This window comes from Rhinopithecus bieti, unplaced genomic scaffold (assembly GCF_001698545.2).
Source record: "Rhinopithecus bieti isolate Rb0 unplaced genomic scaffold, ASM169854v2 scaffold_17971, whole genome shotgun sequence".
Lineage (NCBI taxonomy): Eukaryota > Metazoa > Chordata > Mammalia > Primates > Cercopithecidae > Rhinopithecus > Rhinopithecus bieti.
The window spans coordinates 2,754,467-2,775,965 of NW_016809834.1; the positions used below are offsets into that span (position 1 = coordinate 2,754,467).

Genomic DNA, 21,499 nt, shown 5'->3' on the forward strand with positions numbered 1-21,499 from the left:
GGCGACAGAGCCAGACTCCATCTCAAAAAAATAAATAAATAAAATAAAATAAATAAATAAATAAATATATAAATAAATGAAGCAGAATTGGTAAAATTAAAATATCACCTGTCTGCAACCCCTAATGAAATCTGGGTTCAGCCAATGGTGATTAGTGGTTGTTGACGTCACAGAAACAGAGCCAAGCTTATGTGTCTCCTGATTTGATGCAATAGTACAAACATGATACTTCCCATGACGTATTCCTGCTTTAAAAAAAAAAAAAAATTGAAACTGAATTGAATCAAACCTCATATCTATTTGCCAATTTTACAAAAAGTACAGTAGACAGAGGAGCATGTTAAATAACACCATTGGAATGCAATCAGGAAGATCTAAAATAAAGACAATTCTGTAAACAAATTCATGTTTCTTCAACAAATACATTGCAAGAAAAATAAAGAACTGGACAAACGTTTTATATTTTAAAAGATTTAAGACATAATTCAACCAAAGGCAATGTTTGAATCCTGATTGGATCCTTCTGTTAACAAACCATAAGATAATTTCTGAGACAATCAGGGAAATTTTAATCTTGCCTGGATATTTGATAATATTTATTGTTAAGTTTTTAGGCATAGCATCTGTGTTGTAAAGTGACAATTGTGGCCACAGGAAAAGTACCTAAAAGCAGCCTGTAGTTGCTGAGAGGAATTCCTAGCTGATAGCCAGTAAGGAAATGGGACCTCAGTTCCACAACCACAAGGGACTGAATTGTGGTAAGTGTACCACTGAACTTGGAAGCAGATTTTTTTCTCCAGAGTCACCAGATAAAAACTCAATCTAACACCTGACTTAAGCCTTGTAATACCCTAAGCAGATGACCCAGTCACACCATGCCAGATTATTAAAACAGTTGGTGGGTTATAGGATGGGAGAGAAACAGGTGATTGTGTAATGACTTCTCCCCTTTGAGAATCAACATACTGAAATTACACTGTTAAATTAGGTGCTGTGATCTGAATGTGTCCCCCCCAAAAATCATATGTTGAAACTGAATCTCTGATGTGATAATATTAAGAGATGGGGCCATTGTAGTGATGTGGAACCCTCATGAATGGGATTAGTACCCCTATAAAAGAGGCTCCCAACAACTATCTTGCCCTTCCACCTCATGTGCACAGTGAGAAGGTGTCATTCTGTGGACCAGGAAGCAGGCCCTCACTAGACATCAAATCTGCCAGTGCCTTGAGGCTTCCCAGCCTCCAGAACCATAATAAATAAATATCATTTATAAGTTACCCAGTTTATGATATTTTGTTATATCAGCTGAATGGAGTAAGACATAGAGCATTACAAAGACTCACAACAAAAGGAAAATAGGAATAAAATGTCATGTGTTCCTGACTTGTGTTTGAGTCATATTCAACAGTAGCAAGCCAAGCACAGCCCCACTCAATTCACCACTGTCATGAATAAAAACTTCTTGTAGCTAGCACATATGTCATTTCTAAGTATGTGTCTTACTATGTAAAAAACGTATAAGCCTATGTTAAACTTCAGGTTTTCTTTTCTTCTTTTTTTTTTTTGAAACAGAGTCTCTCTCTCTGTTACCCAGGCTAGAGTACAATGGTGTGATCTCGGCTCACTGCAACCTCTGCCTCCCAGGTTCAAGCAATTCTCCTACCTCAGCCTCACCCGAATAACTGTGATTACAGGCCTGCACCACCACACCCAGCTAATTTTTGTATTTTTAGAGACAGGGTGTCACCATGTTGGCCAGGTTGGTCTTGAACTCCTGACCTCAGGTAATCCGCCTCGGCCTCCTAAAGTGCTGGGATTACAGGCATACACCACCACAGCCAGCTAATTTTTGTATTTTTAGAGACAGGTGTCACCAGTTTGGCCAGGCTGGTCTTGAACTCCTCACCTCAGGTAATCTTCCTCGGCCTCCTAAAGTGCTGGGATTACAGGCATGAGCCACCGTGCCCGGCCCAGAATTTCTTAATTACTTTACCCTCTCTTGTTTTATTGCTTCATTTGTTTCTCTGAAGAAAGCAGGTTTCTCATCACTGTCAAGGTAACTGCTTCCCCCTGCAGTGTTCATGGGATTCTCAGAAAAAAGCCCACTCTGTGTCCTTTATGTTTTTATTTTTTCTTAACAGGAAGGCAAATTTGATTGCATTTTAAGCTTAATAGTCATCATTTTAAACATAATTGTAGTATAAACACGTAATCCAAACCCTCTTTGATTGAGAAATCACATTCATTTATTCAGTCAACAAATGTCTGTTGAGCTCCAACTGCGTATCTTTAAGTAAAGTTCTGAGGATACAAAAGAACATGATCCCAGTCAAAGAAACTTACCACCTAGAGGTAGAGATGGTCTCATAACCAGGAAATGCAATGCAACACAGTGAGTGCTGGGTAAGAGGCAAGAACAGGAAATTGTGGGAACATTTGGGAAGAGCATCTAACATAATTTGAGGGGACCAGGAAAGGCATTCCAGAGGAAGTGTATTAGTTTCCCATTGCTGCTGTAACAAATTACCAGAAATTTAATGACTTAAAATAACACAGATGTATTAACTTGCAGTTCTGGACATCGAAAGTCCAAGATCAAGGTATCAGCAGGGCTGCATTCTCTGTGGAGGCTGTAAGCAATAGTCTGTTCTTTGCCTTTTCTGACTTCCGGAGGCTGCCTACATTCCTCATGGCCCCCTGCCAGCAATGGCATCACTCTGATCTCTCTGCTTCCATCATCATATCTTCTCTCTCACTCTGATCTCCCTGCCTCACTCTTGTAAGGGCCTTTGTAATTACAATGGGTCCATTCAGATAATACAAGGATAACTTTCCTATCTCAAATTCTGAACCTAATCACAACTGCGAAATCATTTTACCACATTAGGTAACAGGTTCCAGGGATTGGGATGTGAATGCCTTAGGGGAGCCACTAATCCACCTACTGCAGGAAGTAACCACAGCAGGAGGATGGAGAGTTTTCCAAGGAGGGGAATTGTAGAAAAGCATTAAAAGACCTAGGGGAAGGGAACTGTGAAACTTTATAGCTTAGTGATTGACGTGGTTTGGATGTGTGTCCACTCCAAATCTCATGCTGAAGTGTGATCCCTAATGTTGGAGATGGACCTAGGGGGAGGCATTTGGGTTTACGGGAGCAGATCAGATCCCTCATGAATGTCTTGGTGCTGTCCTCATGGTAGTGACTGAGTTCTCTATGAGTTCACATGAGAGCTGGTTGTTTAAAAGAGCATGGCGTGACACTCATCTCTCTCTCTCTCTCTCGCTCCCTCTCTTGCCATATGGTATGCCAGCTCCCTCTCTGCCTTCCACCACGATTGTGAGCTTCCTGAGGTCTCACTAGAAGCTGTGCAGATGTTGATATCTGCTTGCACAACCTGCAGAATTGTAAGCCAAATAAATTTCTTTCTAAAATAAATTCCCAACCTCAGGTAACCCTTTATAGCATTGTCTTTGGCTATAAAATAATATAGAAATAATATAATAGAATCTATATCACTTCATCATATAGAATAAAATAATACATGTAAAGCTCTAAGAACATTATGTGTTCATTCTGTGTCTGTACATAGTGTTAGCCATGGCAATGACAAATAGAGGAAAAAGAGGAAATCCAAAATAGAGACTGAAATAGAAAGCAGGGACCAGAACAAGATTGATCTTGGTAAGGTCTCGTTGAATTAACCTGAGGGGAATACTTTGATGAATTTTAAGCACGAATGTGGCATGATTACTTACGTATTTTGGTTGACTGGCTGCCTGGCTAAATGGAAAACAGATTGAGGGAGACAAGACTGGAGGTAGGAGAAGGGCTAGGACAAGAGTGAAGTGAGGACAGCACTTGATTTTTGTGCACACCTTAAGGAGGCACCAAAATATTTGGGTATCAAGATAAATGAAATTTTAATGCAATATTTTACAAAATCAAATTAACACAAAAATCAATGATGAACAACTTACGAAAATTTAAATAAAGCAGGATTATTAGGGAGTTCATTGAAAGGAATTTCTAATAATCCAAGTCAGAGATGATGAGAGCCTAAAGCAGAGGGGTAGCACTGGATACGAAAATAGTTGGACAGACTAAGGAAACCTATGGAAGGAGTTGGGTAAGGGAAGGGGCTGGTAATATCTTTTACTGAGAGAGTTACACAAAAGCAGGAAGAAGTTTACCTGGCAGCATGGGCAGAATGTGTCAAGGAGGAAATTCAGTTCTATTTTGTGCATATTGAGCTTAAGAAGCCTCTGATTCATTCAGCTGGAGATTCTAGTCAGAAGTTGAAATATATAACTACAATGAAGCAAAACCTGTAACCTATAAACATCCCCAGCTTTTCTATTTCTTATATGTTAACCTCTAAATTTCTTCACTAATGTTTTCTTCCCAGTTCCTGATCAGTTCTTTGGGAGGAAAGAAAAGGATCTTAAAGGACCTGAGTCCTTGGGGTATAGAAGCAAAAGTTGGGAGCTAAGTTTTGGAAAGGAGAGGACAAGAGAGTGTCAGGCATGAGTTAAAGTGACTGATCTTCCCTTTGTCCCTGAACCATTTCCAGATCATTACATTTTTACTGTCATTGTTTCTTTATGTTCATAACATCGGCTGTGTCAACCTCTAATCTCTGTCAGTGCTGTCACTTACTGACAATGTGGCCATTTTCTCTTTCTCATCAAAGACTTTGACCCTTTGGATGTGCCACACACTACATCGTAAAATTGCCTAAACTCTTTCACTCTTAGATCATACATTCAAACATACCTCTCTAGGACTTTAATGTTCCAACTCTTCCCTTAATTATTCCTATTATATTGGTTCCTTAAGCTCATAAATGCTTAATAGGGCTGGGCGCAGTGGCCTGTAATCCCAGAACTTTGGGAGGCCGAAGTGGGCGGATCACCTGAGGTCAGCAGTTTGAGACTAGCCTGGCCAACATGGTGAAACCCCATTTCTACTAAAAATACAAAAATTAGCTGGGTGTGGTGGCAGGCGCCTATAATCCCAGCTACTGTGGAGGCTGAGGCAGGATAATTGCTTGAACCCAGCAGGCGGAGGTTGCAGTGAGTCGTCTCACCATTGCACGCCAGCCTGGGCAACCAGAGCCAAGAGCAAGACTCCATCTCAAAAAAGAAAAAAAAACAAAAAATACTTAATGGCCCTTGATCCCCTTGACTGGATGTCTATCAGCACCTTTCCGCCTTACCTCCCACCCCTATTCAGATAACACTAAAGTGACCCGTCTTTTCAACCATTTTTGTGCCAATATCCTCACTTTCCATGCTGTATCTGAAACAACATCATTTGGGGGTCTGATAGATACCCAAATCTGAAAGCATAGGAGCAGTTTGTGCACTGCACAAAAGCACCCAGCAAAGGGGACAAATGGAAAAAAAACTAAAGCTTTGTTCAGAGTCCTGGGGTAGATCTGTCCTAAGCAGGTACCTTTCTCTAATTTGCCACAAAGTTTAGGGCAAAGGTTTAAAAACTACAGACCCCACAGACCAATCGACCTGCTGCCTATTTTTGTATGGCCCACAAGCTAAGAATTGTTTTTATGTTTTTAAACAGTTGAAAAAAATCAATGGAAGAGTAATGTTTTGTGACATGAAATGTCATGCCACAAAATTCAGATTTCAGTGAATATAAGTGTTACTGGAACACAGCCATGCTCATTTGTTTATATATTATCTATAGCTGATTTTATACTACAAAGGCAGAGTTGAATAGCTGTGATTGAAACTGTATGGCCTACAAATCCTAAAATATGTACTATCTGGCTCTTTACAGGAAAAGTTTGCCTACTTCTGGTCTAGCAGGTTTATTGTCTACTTTCTCTGTACTAGTACCTGGGCTCTTAAATATTTGCTAGAGGAAATCCATCAATCATATAGATTGGTGCCACAATACATTAATAATTTCTAACCCCACCTGGCAAGTCAACATTACCTGGAAACCCTCTAATTTTCCTCGTTAGCTCTCTCTCCTCATTTCTTCAGCCTTTCATGTTTCCTACTCTTCTAAGCCTCCGAAACACTTCACCCCCTCATTTCAAAAGATGCTTCACTCTTACTTCAAAATGAAAATAGAAACCATCAGATTGACACTCCCTCAGTTTCCTGCTACTGCACCTACAAATTTGCCCACAACTGCCTTCATCCTTTATTTACTACCTCTTGTTTCAGAAGTGGGAACTTTTCACTCATTTAAAGCAATTTCTTCAACCAGTGCCATGAGTCAACTTGACTGGTTAAGTGATACCCAAATAGCTGATAAAACATTTCTGGGTGTGTCTGTGAAGGTGAGAAGAGATTAGCATTTGGCTCAGTAGACTCAGTAAAGATTATCCACCCTTGCCAATGTAAGCAGGCACCATCCAATCCCTTGAGGGTCCAGATAGAACAAAAAGACAAAGAAAAGGCAAATTCTCACTCTCTTGTGTAGCCGGAACAACCATCATCCCCTGCCTTGGAATATCAGAGTTCCAGGCTCTCAGGACTCACACCAGCAACCCCTATACACATACCCTATTGTCCCCAGCTTTTAGGCTTTTGAACTGAGAGTTACAGCATTGGCTCCCCTGATTCTCAGGCTTTTAGATTCAGACTGAATTATACTATTAGCTTTCTTGGTTCTCCAACTTGCAAAACAGCATATCATTCTACTTCTTGTCCTCTGTAATCACATGAGCCAATTCCCTTAATAAATCCTCTCATATGTCTATCTTTCTGTGTATCCTATTAGTTGTAATTCTCTAGAGAACCTTAACTAATACAGATTTTATTAACAAGAGTGATTCTAAAGAAATAGAATTTTAAAAATGAGTTTTCTGAATTGGTTTTGGGATTTCTGGAACTGGCTCTTTAATCTGTTTAGATCTAAGAATGCTAAGGATCTCATTTCCACAGTAAAGAAAGCACTAATAGTCCATGTTGTGAACTGTTTATAGAAATATGCAAAATATCTGCATTGGATATTCCTAATCAACCCCTTACAAGAGGCGAGGAGGTGAGTAACTCTGTATGTGATAGTTTCAAATATTGTTGTAAAACTGAAAAATATAATGATGTTGATTGGTTGCTACTAATGCCACTGGATAAAGTAATGAAAGAAAATGATGAGCTCAGGAATTTAAATTCCCGGGTCAAGCACAGCGTAAATGACCTAAGAGCTTCTAGGTGTGCCATAAAGGACAGCCTTATTTCCTACAGTGTAAGGTATCTACTGTCAAAGTATAGGCACTGACTGGGAAATAATGAGATCCTATAAGTTGGAATGGGGACATGTGGGAAGACCCTGATGAACGTGGGGATCTTGAGTCCCTAAATTCTGATTAGTCCTCTTTGCCAGTAGATGAGGTCTTCTCACCCTCAGCAAAGGCCTCCCCAACCCAAATGGACTAAGGCAAGTGCCCTGGATGCCTTCCTCTTCTCCAGTGTCCTACAGTCCTATTAGCCCTACTGTCTCTTGAAGCTCAACAAGCTCAACATTTCCCTGTCTATTGGTCCCTTATCATTAGCATTTTTTTTGAGACCAGTATCTGTAGTGATACTACAATTATGGCTCACTGCAGCCTTGACCTCCTGGGCTCAAGCGATCCTCCCATCTCAGCCTCCCAAGTAGCTAGGACCACAGGAGTGTGCCACAGCACCAAGCTAGTTTTTTTATTTTTTACAGAGATAAGGTCTTGCTATGTTTCTCAGGCTGGTCTCAAACTCCCGGGCTCAAGCGATCCTTACTCCCTGGCCTCCCAAAGTGCTGGAATTACAGGCGTGAGCCACTGGACCTGGTCCTCCTCACCATTAGCATTCTGATGATGCTATTATCAGTTGACACAGTTAGTCTCACACTCTCCTCCTTGAAACAAGTTGTTCACTTGGTTTCCAGGAAATCCCATTTCCAGTTTTCCTGCTTCCTCAATAGGACACTCCTCCACTGTCTCATTTACTGGTTTCTTCTCATGTCTCCTGCCTACAAACCAGTAGTTTTCAAACTTTTTGATACCAAGACCCCATTTCCATTCTTAAAAATTATTAAAGCTCTCAAAGAGCTTTCGGTTATGTGGCTTTTATCTATCAATTATTACTGTATCAGAAATTAAAGTTGAGACTTAAAAAGAATTATTGATTAATTTGTTTAAACATGATCATTAGAAACCTACTACATATTAACAAAAATACATTTTTTATGAAAAAATAGCTACATCTTCAAAACCTACATACAATTTTTATAGAAAAAAACTGTTTTCAAAACAAATTAGTAAGAAAACTGGTATTGTTTTATAGTTTTAAAAATATCTTTACTGCCTAGTGTGGGGCTAGGTTCTGCAAACTACAGCCTATTGGACAAATTCAGAACACTGCTTATTTTTATAAATATTTATTGGAATACAGCCATGTTCATTAACTTACATAGTATTTGTGGCAGCTTTCTCACTACAATAAAAAAGTTGCATATTTGTGACAAAGAGAAACTATATGCCAGGTAAATCCTAAAATATCAAGTATTTGGACTTTCGTGGAAAAGGTTTGCCCACTCCTAGTCTAGTTTAAAAGAAGACAGCTGGAGTGTCATTTCTTCTCCTAATTCAGTCTATTCTAATGCATTGTTTAGGTTGAAGCATATGAAGAAAATCTGACCTAACTTAGATATTTGGAAAAGGAATTAGATTATTTGGAAAAGGAAGAGTATTTTAATAGCCTTTTGAAATAATTTTGGATGTTTTCCTTTGATTTTGTACCTGAACTCCAAGTGTTAGTTTCTTGAAGGTTAATTGTAAAGTGCAGTCTAAAACTCTATCAGTAAACTTTTTGTACTCAGTTATGTGAAAATCTATTGTCAATCCTGCACTTTAAATGGCTTTTTTACCCATTCATGATTTTTTAACATTATGCATTAGTCAATGGGAAAATATTAGTTCCCTGAATTATGCAGATTATTCAAATGTTGACACATCTCGTTATATAATATCAAAAAATCACATTTCCTAATATCACTACTGACCTCACCTGACAATATTGGGAAGCTGTCAAACTTACAGAGGCAAATTTTCCAAAATTTTTGCTTGAAAGTTCAAATGTTATCACTGGCAACAAAGACAGTCAGTTGTTTTGTTTAAAGTGACAATGTCACTTGGTTTATTTTCAAGAAAATGTCTGCCAAAAACCCAAGTTTGAATAAACCTAATTTTTGTGTTAGTTGATTTTCAGATAAAAAATGTGTTCCCTAAAGAAAGTCATTCAGCCTGCAATTCAAACAATGGCACAAGTGTCTTTCCTTGAGCCAATTTCACTTTGGACCAGAAGTAGTTTATGAGAAGTTTCCATGTTTTTATACAGAATGTTAATGTTTCTATGTTTTTATACAGAATGTTGTTAATAAATAGATGTGTAATAAGCGGTCATCAGGAATGGTTACCCTCTCCTCAAGGGCATTCTTACATTTTCATTTTAAATTACAAAAGCAATAGTTGGCATTTCATTTTAAACTACAAGAGCAACAGTGGTGAAGCATACAATGACTTCTAATTGAGTTTAGTACCACTGTCTTCAATTTATGCTAAAGTGACAGCAATTTACCCACCATTGTTTTCGTATTTCAATGCAATTGTCAATACAGTAAAAAAAAAAAAAAGCAGATAATGTCTTTGTATGATTATGAAAATGTAGTTTTGATCTCCAGGGCTCCATGTAAGAGTGTTAGGGAACCCCATGGGACCACAGATCATACTTTGAGAACAGATTATCTAAACATTCAAGTGTCTGTCTCAGAATTTAGTTATTGGATCTTCTCTTCTCAATTTGCTCTAAATCCCTAGAAAATTCCATCTAGCCTTGTGGCTTTTAATCTTATTAATATGCTCACAACTCTTAAGTTTATAGCTCATATATAAATCCTGAATCATTGTCCTGCAGACTAGATGTCTACAGGTATTTCTAACTTAACATTCCTGAACAGAATCCCTGATGTTATCTTCCCCCAGCTTACAAAAAGAGTTTTGCACTCTTTCTCATGTTATCATCTGGCAAAAAATCCATGAACCTTCTGATTCTCTTTCTTTCACCTCACATTCAATCTATCAACAAACTTTCTCTTAATTTAGAACCCAGATTCTGACCATTTCTCACCATCTGCACTGCTACTACCCAACTGCCACCATCATGTCTCATCTAGCTCACTGTATCACCTTGCCAGATGGTCTCCCTCCTTTCTTTAGTTACCTATGTTGTTGTGTTTTTTGTTTTTTGTTTTTTTTCCCAACATAGCAACCAGAGTAATCTTCTTGAAAGGTCAGATCATGTCACTCTAGCTCAAAATATTCGAATGTCTTCCCATGTCACTCAAAATAAAAACCAAAATTATTACAATGGTATATTAATTACCTATTGCTGCACAAAAAATCAACCCCAAAACTTAGTGCCTTGAAACACCATCCCTTTTATTTGCTAAAATATTATGGGCCAGTGCAATTTGAGCTGGACTTGAGTGAGATATTCTTCTATCGGTTTTGCTGGAAATTACTCATGTGACTGAAATTGTGAGATAGCTTGACTGGGGCTAGATTGTCTGAAAAATGCACTTACATGCCTGGCGGTTAGTGCTGCTGTTGGTTGGGTCAAATGACTCCAGCATGAAGGCTACTAGCTCAGGCTTTTTCATATGGCAACCTCAAGGCTATAAGAGAGGGCAAAGCAAATCACAGGGCCAAGTATAGAGTCAATGTGGTGCTGCAGAATATTTTCTTGACCCCTTTGCAGGACTTGCAACAGAAGTGCCCCATTAACTCAGTCCACCCCACTCAACCCCTTACAGGTGGGAGAACTTAGGTGCCGGCAGGAACAAGCTCCACTCACTCAGGTCTGGTATGCTGCAATCCTCAGGGGAGGGAGTGCTTGGGTGAGCAAGTGTAGGAACCAGCTGCTTTAGTACCAGCAGGAGCAAACTCCACGCAGGCCCCATGGCAGCATCCAGGTTGGGGTGCCTGTGACTCCAAGGCCCTAGAGGGTATGTTACAATTCTCCCTTAGTTCCACTGTCCACAAACAGCAGTGTCACATGGGGCAGCTGCACTCTACCAGTGAGGGCAAAGGGCCAGTATGACAGCTTTTTTGGGGTACCCATGCTTAGTGTATCCCGAATTCTTTTCTGGTGCCCAAAAGGAATGAGGTCATACAGATGACCCGAAGCATGGTGAATGTGTAGAATTTTATTGAGTGATGAAAGCAACTCTCAGTGGAGAGGGGAGCTGGAAAGGGGATGGGAAGGGCAGGTTGCTCTCCCTTAAGGTTAAGTCACCTCTCTGCTTCTCTCTTCTGAAGTCAAATTGCCTCTTTCTGACATCCAGCTGCTTTCTCTGAAGTCAGCTTGCTTCTTCCCAACATCAAGCCACTTCTCTCCTCTGCCAGCTGAGTCTGGAATCTTTGTAGACACAGGATGAGGTGGGGAAGGCCGTAGACAGTTTTGGAAAAGGCAACATTCAATTGGTAGAAAGACATTATTCAGAAAGAACCAATAGGAAGGGAAAGAGTAGGCACACAGGGATGGAAGTTCTCACTTTGGGCGCTGGGTTTCAGGCTTTTCAGCTGGAAGGTGGGGTTTTGCCAGAGACCCGCCCCTGCCTGCCTAGAATTTCTCTTCTTCCAACCTCTATCATTGGATCAGTGGGAGGGACTAACAAGGTATGAACCAGTAGTATGCCAAGGGTGGGACCGTGAGAGCAGCCTATCCTAAGACCAGGCACTAAGCAGATGTATTGTCCATTGAGAATCTTGAAACAGTACTAAAACCTACTAAAAATTACTTTTATTTTTATTAGCACAGTGAGCTATTAATTCTAGATAATGGCAACGATAGCATACTCCTTCCTGAAAAATTATTTTGTTGGTTTAGTTTTAATAATTGTTACAGATACTATTACATTTTATTTTATTTTATTTTATTTTATTATTTTTTATGAGACGGAGTCTCGCTCTGTTGCCCAGACTGGAGTGCAGTGGCATGATCTCGGCTCACTGCAATCTCTGCCTCCCAGGTTCAAGGGATCCTCCTGCCTCAGCCTCCCAAATAGCTGGGATTACAGATGCTCACCACCATGCCCCACTAATTTTTTGTATTTTTAGTAGAGACGGGGTTTTACCATGTTGGACAGGCTGGTTTTGAACTCCAGACCTTAAGTGATCCACCTGCCTCTGCCTCCCAAAGTGCTAATATTACAGGCATGAGCCACTAGGTGTGAGGTTGAGAGGTGACTTAACCTCAGGAGAGAGCAACCTGCCCTTCCCATCCCCTTTCCAGATCCCCTCTCCACTGAGAGTTGTTTTCATCACTCACCCAGCCACATTTTTATTACTTTTTAAATAAACATTTTATTCTACATGGTAGCTAATTCAGAGAACTTCCAATTATATAGTTGCCTCCAACATACATAGATTCAGCTACCCGTGTTGGTTGCAATATTACATTTGCAACATTTATGAATAAATTGAGCTCCCTTGGATCCTGTCTCCAATCTCCATAGCACTACCTATTCCTGAATTTATACAATAGATTCTAAATTGGAAATCAGGCTGGGCACAGTGACTCATGCCTGTAATCCCAGCACTTTGGGAGGCTGAGGTAGGAGGATTGCTTGAGCCAAAGGGTCAAAGTTCAAATGGTTAGGCAGACAGAAAAGCCATTAAATAAATCATTGTGCTTTTTAGTATATATTTGCTCTTTACTTTTTATTGGCAGTATTGTATAAAAGTTGAATAGAAGAACATTTTTACTATGTTTCTTTTATGGTCATTATTATGATTGATTTTATTTTATGATTATTTCTGAGAATCGTGTTTTCATGTTAAAGAGGGAGTTGTTAAAAATTATCTGCAAGATGAAAAATTTCTCGAAATAGATGCTGGTTATGGTTGCCAACAATGTAAATGTATTTAATGACACTGAATTGCACACGTAAAAGAGGCTAAAAAGACAAATTGTATGCCATGTAGATTTTACCACAATTAAAAAAAAAAAAAACTTGCTTGGGCCACACTCCAGAGTATTCAATTGGTATCTCTGGGGGTGGGACCTAAGTATCTTTTATATTTGTTATTTGTAAGTTTGCTTTGAAAGTAGTAAAGAACAGAATAAGTACAGAGAAAATGGGATTTGCAATGGAGAGGGCAGATCTGAGAATTTTCTAAAAAAAGAAAAGGCCACAAAAACAGATCAAAATAATGAGAAAGGAGATGATAAAGATGGAGAAGAGTAAAAAAAAAAAAAAAAAAAAATCCAATTTAATAAGTATAGGATTGCCTGAGAAGCAAATGAGAACAACGGGAACAGAAACAAAAATCAAAGATGTAATTGAGGAAAATGTTGCTGAGAGAAAAATAAAAAGAAAACAACCAATTTGAGCCTATAAATGAGAAAAGTTTCCTGTATTTTAGGTAAAGTCAGTAACAGGGGACTCATGCCTTTATAGAGCCTAAAGAGAATGATGGTTTATTTTGCATTACCAATAAATTTTGTTTAAAAAATTGTTCTGTGGGTCAAATGTACTATGTATGCCACCGGTATGTATACAAGGTGGCATAATTCACTTGGAACGATTATGGAAACAATCTACCAGAAAGCCTTATGATATAGGTGACCACAGGTGGAATGCGGTGGCTCACCTCTGTAATCCCAGCACTTTGGGAGGCTGAGGTGGGCAAATGACTTGAGCCCAGGAGTTCGAGGCCAGCCTGGGCAACCTGACAAAACAACGTATCTACAAAAAATACAAAAATTAGCTGGCCATGGTGACACGCACTTGTAGTCTCAGCTACTTGGGAGGCTCAGGTGGGAGGATCACCTGAGCCTGGGGGAGATCAAGACTGCAGTGAGCCATGATTGTACCACTGCACTCCAGCCTGGGTGACACAGTGAGACTGTGTCTAAAAAAAAAAAAAAAGTGACCACATATCCTACTGCCCGCTCACTTTAGAGTCTTCCTGGATTTTTCATTTTAAATAAAATATGATTATCATTTTAAATAAAATATTATAATGCAATAGATGCATTTTAATAATCTGAGATGATTTTGGTAAGCCTTCACTTTTCTATTTCCAGCTTCTGTCACAGTCTCTTCTAGTAGTATGTGAGATGTAAGTGCATCAGACAGAGACTTCAGCTACACACATGTTAAATCTTAAATATGATCAGGTTATCACTCTTTCCCCAGCCCTTTCCAGACATAGAATAACTTATGCTCCATTTTGAAGATACCCATTCAGGGAATCTGTGAATATAAAAAAGTTCACTTGGACATGAGCGGTGAGGGTCAGCTGAATTTGGTCTCAGGTGGCAGTGAGTGAAGTTATTAATTAACACAGCTGTTCCTTCCAGCCACTTAGTTGATCAGCCAGTTGTGCCATGACCTGTGCCTGGCATGTGTTTTAGCTTGCAAGATGCAAATATCCACCAGTCTGCCAGTCCCTGGAGATGAGTGAGAAATATAATAAATTGTTGGTTAGAAGTACATTGGTTAGAAGTACAGGAGATACATGCAGGGAATAAAGGCGGCACAGTCCCACTATAAAAGTGTATTGAGAAGTGTGGGAATTTTTTTTTTTTTGGAACGAAGTTTTGCTTTTGTTGCCCAGGCTGAAGTGCAATGCTGCGATCTAGGCTCACTGCATCCTCCGTCTCCTGAGTTCAAGCGATTCTCCTGCCTCAGTCTCCTGAGTAGCTGAGACTATAGGCATGCGTGACCACGCCGGGCTAATTTTGTATTTTTAGTAGAGACGGGGCTTCTCCATCTTGGTCAGGCAGGTCTTGAACTCCTGACCTGAGGTGATCCACCCACTGCAGCCTCCCAAGTAGCTGAGACTACACGCCACTATGAGCCACCACGCCTGGCCGGGAATTTTTAGTACTATATTTTGTCATTCATTGCACAATTCACATATAAAATGACTTACTTATGCTATTGAGTGGTAATGCATTTTTATTTTATAATAAGCCTTTTAGCAATAATGTACTTAAAACTAATGTAAGCTCATTATATGAGTCTGTTAAGGTTGCGATAACAAAGTACCCACAATTGTGGGTTGCTTAAAGCACTTGAATTCATTGTCTCACAGTTCTGAAGGCTGGAAGTCCAAAATCAAGGTGTCAGTGGGATTGGTTCCTTCTGAGGGCTATGAAAGAGAATCTGTTCCATGCCTCTACCCTAGCTTCTGGTGAATTGCTGGCAAACTTTGGCATTCCATGGCTTGCAAAAATATCACCCCAATTCTCTGCCATTATTTTCACATGGTATTTCCCTTGTGTTCATGTCTGTGTCCAAATTTCTCCCTTTTTATAAGGACACCGTCACATTGGATTAGAGGCCACTCTACTCCAGTATTACTTCATCTTAACTAATTAAGCCTAAAATGCCCTATTCCCAAATAAGACCATATTCTGCAGTACTGGTGCTAGGACTTTAATATACACATTTGTGGGGGTGGGCCACAATTCAACCCATAACATACATGTTTAATGAAAAAATGACTGTGTTTCCATTTCTTAAGAACATTAGGCCGGGCGCGGTGGCTCAAGCCTGTAATCCCAGCACTTTGGGAGGCCGAGACGGGCGGATCACGCGGTCAGGAGATCGAGACCATCCTGGCTAACATGGTGAAACCCTGTCTCTACTAAAAAATACAAAAAACTAGCTGGGCGAGGTGGCGGGCGCCTGTAGTCCCAGCTACTCGGGAGGCTGAGGCAGGAGAATGGCGTGAACCCGGGAGGCGGAGCTTGCAGTGAGCTGAGAGCCGGCCACTGCACTCCAGCCTGGGTGGCAGAGCAAAACTCCGTCTCAAAAAAAAAAAAAAAAAAAAAAAAAAAGGAACATTAATGGTGGACGTGTTATTTGAACAGCACGTTTGCCACTATTTACATCTACCATAGGGACCATGGTAGTATCACCGACTGCTGAAAATCTGAAAGAAAATCAGTTAAAGAAACACTGGCTTCTGCTTTAAAAGTGAATACTTAATTTTAAAAGACTGTACCCAGAGACAAATATTTAAAATATGAAGATGTAGAAAGCCTATTTACATATCACTTTGTGAAGCACACCTTTGAATTAAATCAATGTTTCAATTAATTTTGCCCGTTTTTATTGAAACTTCTTTTGTGCACTTATGAAAAGTGGAGCAATAGCTATTAAGGTGTTGGCTCCATTAGCAGAAGGAAAGGCTTTGCAAACAGTTAAATGGTGGCTGTTTTTTTTTTTTTTCTCCCAGTGTTATCAGATGCTTAAAATAGAATATCAGTTAATTTCAGTAATAGAGTTTCTTCATACAATTTATAGAATCAAAACAAATCTTTTGGAAGGTCATTTTTCTCTCTAAAGTGAATTATCTAACATTATTGTAAAGGCTCATCTCTTTACAATTAAAGAGATGAGGTAGGGACCTCATCTCTACAAACAATTAAAAAATTAGCCAGGAATGGTGGTGTGCACCTATAGTCTCAGCTACTTGGGAGGCTGAACTGGGAGGATCACTTGAGCTAGGGAGGTTGAGGCTGCAGTGAGCCGTGGTTATGTTACTGCACTCCAGCCTGGGCTGCAGAGCAAGACCCTGTCTCAAAAATTAAACAAACAAACACCCCCCCAAAGAAACCAATTAGTATTGAATGGTGGCACAGCTGCTGCAGCCTGTGGGGTAAAAGGAATATGTGGAGCAGCTGGTAGGATGCCACCTCTTGCCCTGGCTGGTTCACCCCCTCTGCCACCCATTCTGGCCACAACTCTGGCATTGACCCCAATGGGCATAACTAGAAGAAGGAAGCACATTAAACATTGCTGTTAATAATTACTTACTGCCAGTAAAAAGAGTAACAGGTGAAGATTTTTGGGTTCTTTCTAGAATTTTAAATAGTTAACTAGCCTGGGTGCAGTGGCTCATGCCTGTAATCTCAGAAATTTGGGAGGCCAAGGCAGGAGGATCACTTGAGCCCAGGGGTTCAAGGTTTTAGTGAACTATGATAGTGTCACTGCACAATCTTAGTTCTTTTTTTTTTTTTTTTTGAGAATCAGTTATATATTAAGAGTTTGGATGTTAGATACAACCTCATAAGTGATGTTGACACATACTATAGTATAAAACTGCTTCAGAAATAACTTAATCTCATTTACTTAAACCTTATGTTTGATGATACTGGGCCTGAAGGAGGAGTGTTTTTTTGTTTTGTTTTGTTTTTTTAAACAGAGTTTCGCTCTTGCCCAGGCTGGAGTGTAGTGGTACGATCTTGGCTCACTGCAACCTCCACCTCCCAGGTTCAAGCAATTCTCCTGCCTTAGCCTCCCGAGTAGCTGGGATTACAGGTATGCACCACCATCCCTGGCTAATTTTTATATTTTTAGTAGAGACAAGGTTTCACCATGCTAGCCAGGCTGGTATCAAACTCCTGACCTCAGGTGATCCACCTGCCTCGGCCTCACAAAGTGCTGGGATCACAGGCGTGAGCCACTGCATTCAGCCAAGGTGGAGAATTGATTGGCAAAGCAGTAAATAAGAACAGAACTCTGAAATACCTAAGAATGACTGGAAACAAGATTAAAAAAATAAGAGTGGAACATTTTTTGCTGCAATGCTGCAAATTAATTCATCCTTAGAGAAAGTAGGTCTGGGTTACTGTGATCTGGGAATGCAAAGTCTGATAGCATTTGCTACAGTACTAACTAAAAACAAAGCAATTAAGGGAATAAACCTAAACTGACCTGTGCAGTATGGCAAACAGAAAGAGTCCACGCCCCACCTAGGCCATATGTTGAAAGAAAATAACTGCCTTGTTCAACTACACATGTGTAAGCATAGTATAAAAAACTGTAGTATACAACATTTACGTGTTATTCACGTGTCTGAACAGTAGCCTATGCTGCCTTGATGTCAGCTGCAATCAAATAGCTCAGGATGGAATTATGTATCTGGCTGATGTAAAAGCAATATTACCCTAAATGGAGTAGATTTTTCTTTTAACAGAATAGAAATTGCAGGAGCAAAGTATCTCCATGAAATTCTTACTTTACACACTGGGAGTTTTAAAGCATTGTCAGTAGTCAGCAACAACATAGAGGAGGACTTGCACTTTCACAATCAATGAAAACAAATCCCACGTTTTCTAATATCTACATTTGGGGAAACAAATTTAGCCTGGGCAACATAGTGAGACCCCATCTCTACAAAAAAATTACAAAAATTAGCTGGCCATGGTGTTATGTGCCTGTATTCCTAGCTACTTGGGTGGCTGAGTTGGTAGGATCACCTGAGCCCAGGGAAGTCAAGGTTGGAAGTGAGCTGTGATGGTGTCACTGCACTCCAGACTGAGCAACGTGAGACCCTGTCTCAAAAACAAAACAGAACAAAAGGAAAACAAATTTGATGAGGCTACATGTGTATCATGTTCAGACATAATTCAAATAGGCCATCTAGAAACAGACAATAGGCCAGGTGCACTGGTTCATGCCTGTAATCCCAGCACTTTTGGAGGCCGAGATAGGCAGATCACTTGAGGCCAGGGATTCAAGACCAGCCTGGCCAATATGGGGAAACTCTGTCTCTACTGAAAATACAAAAATTAGCTGGTCATGGTGGCACACGCCTGTAGTCCCACCTACCTACTCGAGAGGCTTAGGCACAAGAATTGCTTGAACCCAGGAGGCGGAGGTTGCAGTGAGTCGAGAACACGCCAGTGCACTCCACCTGGGTGACAGAGCAAGACTCTTTCTCATACATAAATAAATAAACAAAAGCAGACAACACAAATGTGGAGTTATTTGTGGTGGTTGGATGCTCACAGAAGTCTCCAATGACCTTAAAAAACACTATTATTGAACACCAACTTATGGAGAAGTTTAGAGCCTCTCATCTAATGCAGATTTTGCTCTTGTTCCAGTAAGTCAACATCTATGATAAAGAAGATATAAAATGTTTTTTTTTTTTTTTTGTTGCGGGGGGATAGACTCTTGCTCTGTTGCCCAGGCTGGAGTGCAGTGGCATGATCTCAGCTCACTGCAACCTCTGCCGCCCAGGTTCAAGCGATTCTCCTGCCTCAGTCTTTTGAGTAGCTGAGATTACAGGCGTGAGCCACCACACTCAGCTAACTAAAATCATTTTTATACATTTGTCTTATTGCTTTCACAGAGATTTTTATAGTTTATTAAATTTTCTCTCATAAATTAAAACAAGTTACTTTTATCAAATGTATAAAAGGTAATCACTATATTAAACTTTGTATAACTGTCCGTTGTGGGAAAAAGAAAGCTTTGAGCCCTGAAACATAGTTTTTGCAAGAATTACTCATCCAAACACAGATGTTGGTGAGTCACAGAATGATAGTAAAGACAATGATCCTAATGAATTAAGAAATCTGTGGAGCAAAATGTACTAAGAATTGGTTTTGGTGCACAAAATTATGAATTTTATGCAGACACGCACTTCATAAAAAGAGCTAAAGATGCAAATAAGCACATGAAAAGATGTTCAATATCATTAATCACTAGAGAAGTACAAATGAAAACCACAGTGAGATACCACTATACAATCTGTACTAGTCTGCTTGTCTATCATAACAGAATACCACAGAATGGACTGCAACAGAAATTTATTTTCTCACATTTCTGGAGGCTGGAAGTCCAAAATTAAGGTACCAGCGTGTTGGTTTCTGGGGAGGCCTCTTTTCCTGGCTTACAGGTGGTGCCTTCTTGTTGTGGTCTCACGTGGCCTTTCCCCTGTGCATGTGTATTCCTGGTGTTTCTTCCTCTTATAAAGATGCCAGTTCTGTTGGATTACAGCCCCACCCATGTGATGTCATTTAACCTAAATTACGTCCTGAAAGGCCCTATCTCTAAATACAGTCACATTGAGGGTTAAGATTTCAGCATATGAATTTTGGGGAGGATAAAATTGAGTTCATAAGAATACCTATTACAAAGACTAAAATTAAAGAAGTAATGAGAATATAAAATGTTGGCTAAAATACAGAGCAACTTGAACTCCCATACATTGCTAATGGAGATCCAAATAATACAACCATTTTGGAAAACAGTTTGGCAGTTTCTTATGAAGCTAAATATACTGTTAACATATAACCCAGCAATCCCAGTCCTATGTGATTACCCAAAATAAATGAAAACTTATATTCATACAAAGATGTCTGCATGAATATTTACAGCACCTTTATTTATAGTAGCCCCAACTTGGAAATAACCCAAATGTCCTTTGGCTTGTGAATGAAAAATATATATACACACACACACACACACACACACACACACACACACACACACATATATATATATATGGCATACTACTTAATAAAAAGAAACAAATTTGTTTGTCCATTCACCTATTGATAGACATTTGGGTTGGATTCAGTTTGAGGCTATTATAAATAAAGTTGCTATAAATACTCAGATTTAAATTATTATGTGGATATGTGTTTTCATTTCCTTTGGATAAATACCTAGGAGTGGAATTGCTGGGTTGAACTATATGTTTAACTTTAAATAAATTGTTAAACTGTTTTCCAAAATCCCATACCATTTGCGTTCCCATCAGCAATCCATGAGTCCTGGTAGATTCACGTTTTCTCTCCAACATTTGATGTTAGCAGTCTTTTTAGTATTAGCCATTCTAATGGATGGGCAGTGGTTATCTTATTGTGGTTTAAATTTACATTTCTATGATGACTTAAGATAATGGACTTTTTTTGTTTTCTTTTTTTGCTATTCATATATTTTCTTTTGTAAAGTGTCTTTTCAAATCTTTTGCTCAGTTTTTTTTTTTAAAGGTGGAATCTTACTATACTGCCCAGGCTGGAGTGCAATAGTTATTCACAGGTGTGAGGATAGTGCACTAAAGCCTCAAACTCCCAGCCTTAAGCGATCCCCAACCTCAGCCTCCGGAGCAGCTGGGACTACAGGCATGTGCTACCATGCCTGGCTTTTTGCTCAGTTTTAAGAACTGGCTTCTTTGCCTTTGTGAATTGTAAGAGTTTTGGATATAAGCTCTTTATCAGTATATACGTGTATGACAAATATTTTCTCTATGACTCACCTTTCGTTTTCTTGATTGTATTTTTCAGAGCAAGAGTTCTGATTTCGATAAAGTCCTATGTATTCATTTATTTCTTTTATAGCCCATGCTTTTTATGTACCATCTAACAAATCTTTACCTATGCCAAGGTCACAGATTTTTATAACTTTTAACATTTACATTTAATTCTGTGACCCATTTCAAGTTAAGTTTTGTGAAATGAAAGTTAAGGATTAAGCTTCATTTTTTTCCCTCTTGTCTTAATCTGTTTTGTGCTGCTGTGAAGAAATACCTGAGACCGGGAAATTTGTAAAGAAAAGAGGTTTGGGGCCGGGCGAGGTGGCTCAAGCCTGTAATCCCAGCACTTTGGGAGGCCGAGACGGGCGGATCACGAGGTCAGGAGATCGAGACCATCCTGGCTAACACGGTGAAACCCC

The 21,499-nt window shown here is 39.6% G+C and overlaps 1 pseudogene; it reads left to right on the forward strand.

The window, feature by feature from the left end:
- LOC108541090 (leucine-rich repeat-containing protein 34-like) overlaps nucleotides 1–21,499 on the forward strand; it is a 38,976-nt pseudogene that overhangs the window by 5,084 nt on the left and 12,393 nt on the right.